Here is a 7,773-nt window from a genome sequence, read left to right on the forward strand (position 1 = left end):
CTTCTTTTCCCATGTTCCACATCTATCATTTTCTCTCATATTCCTTTGAACTATCTGTATTAGTTTCTTAGGGCTGCTGTAACAAATTGCCACAAACTTGGTGGCTTAAAATAACAGAAATTTATTCTCTCACAGTTTTGGAGAAGTCCACAATCAAGGTATCAGGAGGGCCAAACTTTTTCTCAGAGCTCTAGAGAAGGATCCTTCCTCACCTCTTCTTAGCTTCTGGTGACTCCCAACAACTGTTGTCGTTTCTTAGCTTATAGCTCCATCACTTCAACCTCTATCTTTATCTTCACATGACCCTCTATCCAAGTGAGAATCTTTAAATAAAAATTATCCAATTCCTATTTCACTTTTGTGAAATGTATATGGAGAGGCATGTATCTTGTCCATTAGTTTCAATTTGATGTACCCACAGAACTACATATAGATATGATGACAAGGACTGCTTCATGAGAACTCCTGGCTTTTGACTTGGATGCAGGTAGGACTTTCAATTGTCTCCCTTGAGAGGATGGATGAGTATGTTTTATGTGTGAGTAGATAACGGGAATAAATCCTTGAGTTGCTAGAAGGTCAGACTGGCAGAGACTGATAGCTCTCCCCTGATATTAATTTGTCCCTTTTTAATTTTAGTTACTGAGTATATCCCACTCCAGACTTATCTGGGTATATTGCTTCCCAGCTAGAGATTTCTCAGCTTCCATTCCGGCTTAGTGTGGCTCAGTTTTTGTCCAGTTGTGATACAAGCAAAAGTGTTGTGTCTAATTTCCACTTTGTGTCCTTAAAAATGAAGTTGTTTGGCATCCACATATTTTCCCTTTTCCTTCAAACTGGACCCCAAAAATGGAAGTAATCCAGCTTCAACCAGGCATATTAGGAAAACATTATAGGAGATGAACTGCTTTAAATATTTCCTTCTATTTTGCTGATATTCTCAAGGCAAATGATCTATTAACAAATCTTATCAGGGATAATTTTTTAAAGCTTTTATGAGTAGAAGAAGCAGCTTGTTATGTTGATTTTTAACCTTTTAGAAAGTATTCTTTCAAGTTAATAGGAAAACTTTTGGAATTAATTTCTTTAAAATTTTGTAAATTAGTCAGACACACTAGAAAAATACACAGAAATAGATGCAATCACACCATGATATGAATTTTAAAGTAATTATTCCTGGGGCAATGCCTCTAGAGTATGCAGTGACATAAATTTAAAATACATGGTCTAAAGAGTGTTTCTTTCATAACCATACTCAACATTATAACTAACAGAGAATTATAAAAAGGACTTCTCTTATACTTAAGTAAAATAAAAAAATACATAGTGATTCTATAGACACTTAAATTCTAGAGGCTATGGCCAATGCCTTAAGTTATGAAACAGATCCGTAGTTTAAATATAGGAAAAGAAAACACAAAATTATAAATATTTTCAAAAATTTCTATGATGTTAGGAAATCCAAGCATTAACTGAGAAACCATTGGAACTAATTAAAACAACTCAGTAAATTGGCAAAACAAAATTTAACTATTCCTGAGTCATGAGCTTCCTTACATACCAATGAGACTGGATAATATTTTGAGATTATAGTATATGTTTTTTCTCCCTATAAATTTTTGCCTTTTCTTTTCCTCTCCCTTTCTATCAAAATGTAAGTAGGTCCCAGGTCAGCATTTAATTTCCCCAGGGAAGTATTGGCTCGGCAGGAAGCAAAATTAGGCTATAATATGTTGTCCAAAGCCCAATACTTAGGAGAACTTGGAGAGTATATGGGACATGTAAAAGTGGCATGTGGGGTGTGGGTAGAGTCAGGCTGCCTTGAAGATATAAGTTATGAGGATCTAGGAGGTCTATGTATACAAAGTAAACACACACACATATATAGGTATGTATACGTACACACAGATATAAAGGTATACATATTAAAAAACAAAAACAAAGAAAAACCAAACCCGTTGCTGTTGAGTCGATTCCAACTCATATTCCAACTATAGCGACCCTATAGGACAGAGTAGAACTGCCCCATAGGGTTTCCAAGGAGTAGCTGGTGGATTTTAACTGCCAACCTTTTGGTTAGCAGCCAAGTTCTTAACAACTGTGCCACCAGGGCTCCATATATATAGATAGGTATAGATATAGATATCTACCTATATATGTATATATAGAGAGAGAGAGATTAGATAGATAGATAGGTAAATGATGGATAGATAGGTAAAAGATAGACAGACAGATAGATAGATATAAATGAAATGTATAAAGAAAGGAGAGAAGAAAGCATCTGGGGCTCAGAATACAAGGGATCTAAGGGCCTTGATTCCTGAAAGAGTCCCCGGAAGAGTCAGGATCCCAGAGAAAAGTAGCAGTAGGATTCTTGAGCCCTAGACACTTGATACCACAGTGCATCTATGAGATAGCATACAATACAGTCTTTAAAGATACTGTTGAAATAGTTTGTATTAACATAAGAAAATGCTTATACCATAATAATAAATTAAAAAATATATAAAACTATATACATAGTATGGAACTATGTCTGACAGAATGAGCCACTGAAACATTAATTGGTGCCTTGCTTTTTATTCAAAATTCTGAGAACCTATAGACTGCTCTGAAAGTAACAAAAGGAGTCACTAAGAGCACTGCCCACCGCCATTGAGGAGAAGTGCCTGCAATCTAGGTTCTCCTTACCTCTACCAAATAAAAAACCAAACCTGTTGCCAGCGAGTCAATTCTGACTCATGGAGAACCCATATGTGTCAAAGTAGAACTGTTCCGTAGAGTTTTCTGGACTGTAATCTTTATGGAAGCAGATCACCAGGCCTTTCTTTTTTGGCACCACTAGGTGGGTTTGAACCACCAATATTAGTAGCATCTTTGTTGTTGTTGTTGATGATGTGTTTGTTTGGTTAAGTCCAAAAAAGGAATATTTTTGAAATTCTAGGCCGTTTTAGAGGAATTTAGCTATGTGTGCACAGAAGGAAAGTAGACAAAGTATCAATTTAGAGTTTTATTTCAAAGATATTAACCTTAATTTACCTCATGATTTCATATTTCTAATTAGAGGCTTATTTGTATGAAAATCATGTTCTCAGAGGGAGGGTGTTGATTCATTGATTTTGAAATACATTTCTTCACCAACAACATCACAAAAATAAATGGAAAATATAGGTCAAATGCATCCTTTTTTTTAAGAAAAATATGTTTAAATGATTCCAGAGAGCAAGCAGACATGTTCACATAGCCTATGAGACAGTTTTTGTTTGTTTGTTTTTTCTGCATTTTACATAAAATCATATGAAATTGTGACCACTGGAAATAAATGCTTCTTTGTGGACTGACAGCAGAGTTCTCCAAGACCGGTTGGGGAAAGTAACTGAGAAAGTGAAGACACTAATTTTTCTAGATATGCTAACTAAAGAACAGTTCTCTTATTCATAAAAAATGTTCTAAGTTTTCTCATCCTCCTGCCTCTTGTTCTCTAGTCCAAACACCACTGAGATTAAATTCAGCTGCATTCACAGCCTTTAATCCTGAACAGAAGAAGTCCTGGTGGCTCAATGATTAAGTACTTGGCTGCTAACCAAAAGGTTGGTGGTTAGGACCCACCCAGCAGTTCTGCAGGAGAAAGACCTGGTGATCTGCTTCCTTAAAGATTACAGCCTAGAAAACCCTATGAGGCAATTCTAGTCTGTCCTATGGTGTCACTACGAGTCAAAAACAACCCAACAGCACCTAACAACAACAGCAATCCTGAACAGTGGAGAACCCTCTTCTTTTCTTAGCCTCATAAACAAGGCTGTGTGACAGAGAAGAAAACCCATATCTCTGATTGTACCTTGGGCTGGAAGCAGCCAGTTCTTTGATTTCTTTGCTTTGCCACAGCCTAGCCTCCTCTGGCTTCCCAGTATCAAAGCTGCATTCCAAGCAGCAGGAATTCCTATGCCAATGAGAAAGCTAGCACCCCCCCATCCCTACCCCCCAACACAAACACCCCAGAATTCTAAGGCTTACAGGGGGTCTACATCTGTCCAAAGGCCTAGATTTTCTCCGCTCTCAAATGCTTCCACAGGCTCAGCTCTCTTACACTTTGAATCTTTGTTCCACCATGTCTAAAGACATCTATGCCTTTGCAGAGGTAGAGGAAGAGGAATTCTGTAGCTGAGATATTGCTTCATCTGCATCCAGTCTTCCCTTTTTTGGATTGGTTTGCTTCTTTCTCTATGTTCATCCCATTCAAAAGTTGCAGGCTGGCTCCTTACCCCTTTTTGCATGCTCTACATTGCAAGCTCATGCTGCTTGCTGCCTGCTGCCACAAAGTCATCACTGGCCAGGAGGGAGGTGCTCTGAGTTCTTCACCTGCATTTAGACTCAGTTCTGCCAAGTTTTTAGGCACTGCCTTTGAAGACCTCAGAAAGTCCCCTTAAAATAAGGCTGCAGAATTGAATGAATGCCCTGAGCAGTGGTTTCACTCAGCTCAGGGGAATGGCTCTTATGTGTTATTCTCCTACTTGTTGAAGTGATACCTGTAGCTACCTCAGAACTTAGTTCATCTTGGAGACAATAGTGTACAAGAGTATTTCAGGGAAAGCATGCTGATTTTTTATGCAGCTGCTGGAGGTTACTATGTCACTTGCACAACAGATACAAGTATGAATAATTGTTTGAGTGAATCTCTGTATGTGCCTCTGAAATTTCATGATCTTCCAAGTGAAAAACCTGAGGACACAAACATTGATACTCAAAAAATATGGCAGCTGGGGTGTGATGAGGATTGTTCCAAGAAGTGAAGATGGGCATTGCCTTATTTATGAGGCTAAGAAAAAAGAGGGAGGATTTCCACTGCTGTTGAGGACTGTTGTTATTGTTGTTAGGTGCCATTGAATCAGTTCCGACCCAGCAACCCTATGAACAATAGAACGAAACACTGCCCGGTCCTGTGCCATGTGCATAATCATTGCTATGTTTCAGCCCATTGCTGCAGCCACTGTGTCAATCCATCTCATTGGGGGTCTTCCTCTTTCTCCCTGACCCTCTACTTTACCAAGCATGATGTCCTTCTCCAGGGACTGTTCCCTCCTGATAACATGTCCAAAGTATGTGAGACAAGGTCTCGCCATCCTCACTTCTAAGGGGCATTCTGGCTGTTCTTCTTCCAAGACAGATTTGTTCATTCTTCTGGCAGTCCATGGTATATTCAGTATTCTTTGCCAACACCATAATTCAAAGGCATCAATTTTTCTTTGGTCTTCTTTATTCATTGTCAAGTTTTTGCATGCATTATGAGGCAATTAAAAATACAATGGCTTGGGCCAGGCACACCTTAGTCCTCAAAGTGACATCTTTGCTTTTTAAGTTCAGTACTGAAAGTTGTGAATTCAGCTGAACTTAATATCTCTGGTGTTTGGACCTGGAGAACAAGGAGCAGGAGGATGAGAAATCTTAACGATTTTTAGAAATAAGAAATCTGTTCTTTAATTAGGATATCCTGAAAAATTGGTGTCTTCACTTTCCCAGTTACTTAAGACCTAACCTCAGAAGTTAGACAGAATCATTTCTATAACGTTATATTCATTAAAGCAAGTCACATGACTAACCCAGCCACATAGGGAGGAGGAGTAAAAACTCACTTCTTGATTGGAGGAGTAACAAAGAATTTTCAGCTGTCTTTAATCTACCACAACCAGAGTTCAAATGAATTTTAATATGACTGTAGTTTTATAATGTGTTTATATTACACTATACTATTTTCAATATATGTAATGTGATTCTGTAATCATTGTCATTTTCAAAAAATGAGCTAAAACGTGTCTTGGGCTGGATTCTCTAGAGAAGCAAAACTACTAAAGCATATAAATATCTATGCAGAGAGATTTATATCAAGGAAATGGCTCACACAGTTGTAGAGGCTGGAACATCCCAAGTCAGGCTGGAGGCGTCTCCATATTCATGAAGCCACAGGGGCTAGGGAAACCAAGATCAGCAGGTCAGACAGCAGGGCTCTTGCTCATAGGATGTGAAGACCAACAAATCCCAAGATCGGCAGGCAAGATGGCAGGTAAGCTGCTGGCTCATGTCCCAGGAACCAAAAGCCATATGAACAGGAGCTAGCTTCAGGATCCAGGGCGAGCAAAAGCCCAGGAGCCTTGCCAGAAAGTCCACTTATATTCGACGCAGGCCACACCCCCAAGGAAACTCCCTTTCAACTGATTGACTACTCACAGCAGATCCCAACATGGAGGTGATCACATTATATGAAATTTCACCATGGAAATGATCACATCATCATACAACTGCCAAACTACATCATAACTGCCAAACCACAGAGAATCATGGCCCAACCAAGCTGACACACAACCTTAACCATCACAACATGTAATAACTGAGAGAAGAGGTTCATATCCATTCTTGTGGCCTTTTAAGCTCATAATTAGGAAGAGTAAACTTTAGGACAACTAAATTAAAGACACAGATTGGAAGAGTAGAGTGATACAGCTTCCAGCAATACTTATTTCAGGGATTTTATACCCAAATGTGTGTGTGTATGTGTGTGTGTGTGTGTGTGTGTGTGTATCTATAATTACATAATATACATTTATATATATGTATATATACATTTATATATTGTGTATATGTATACATACATACACACACACAAATGTATACTCTGTGTGTGTGTGTGTAATGAATTCCTCTCTATACTTATACAAGCACAGTTCTTGATATGATCACGTAAACATTCAAGTCCTGTAGGATCACAGAAAAAGAAAAAAAAAGAATAAAGTGGGAACAGATTTAAAAAAAATACATTTGACCATCTACAATGCAATATTTATTACACTTTTTTAATTAGAAATGCAAAAATAAAAACTTCTTATAGTCAATATGTCAGTTAAAGGCATGCATTTGTTAAAAACAGATAAGGAAGAATGAGGTTTTCTTGCCTTCTTTATTTCTCCAACAGTAAGCTTGAGAGGGTCTCTAAGACTTTTGTCTTTTCACATTTTTAACATCACTGTTTGGGGTTTTGGTTAACTTGGAAGCTATTAAAGAGGGTTAGAGAAAAGCCAAAAAGCAAGACTTGAAATGGAATGCTAATAAATAGTTAACACACTCAAGAGAAGAAAGGACAAAGTTGACTAGCTCAATAGTTAACTAGCATTTCGCTGTATGTAAATTTTTACTTTAATAAAATATAAGAAAACATACAAAACAAAATGAACAAAAATAGACATAGTGTATCAGAATATTGGGTGTAGGATACATGAATTTATATTTTATAACCTCCTCCCTTAAGTGTGATGATCATCCAAGTTTTGAAACTACCAATGTAGACCTTACCAACTTCCCGCGGGTTATGAAAGTATGAGGGCTCTCACAAGGCTGGTCTCATCCTTCACACCCATCACTCAGTCGTAAGAGTAGCAGGAACCTCAGACTTGTTGGCTGGAGGAAGCTGGATATTGGCCTAAAGGCATGCAAAAACTGTTATCAAAATGACTAAACCGACTGCCGTTGAGTCGATTCTGAGTCATAGCCACCGTACAGGACAGAGTAGAACTGCCCCATAGGGTTTCCAAGGCTGGAATCTTTACGGAAGCAGACTGGCACATCTTTCTCCCATGGAACGGCTAGTGGGTTCGAACTGCTGACCCTTCGGTTAGCAGCCGAGCGCTTTAACCATGACAGTTATGAAAGCCTCGGAGAGTTTAACAGCTTGCTATTTTCAATCTCCCTCTCTTTTTTTACTTTATTATGCTTTAGGTGAAAGTT

Source organism: Trichechus manatus, unplaced genomic scaffold (genome assembly GCF_000243295.1).
Source record: "Trichechus manatus latirostris isolate Lorelei unplaced genomic scaffold, TriManLat1.0 scaffold00167, whole genome shotgun sequence".
NCBI classification, from domain to species: domain Eukaryota; kingdom Metazoa; phylum Chordata; class Mammalia; order Sirenia; family Trichechidae; genus Trichechus; species Trichechus manatus.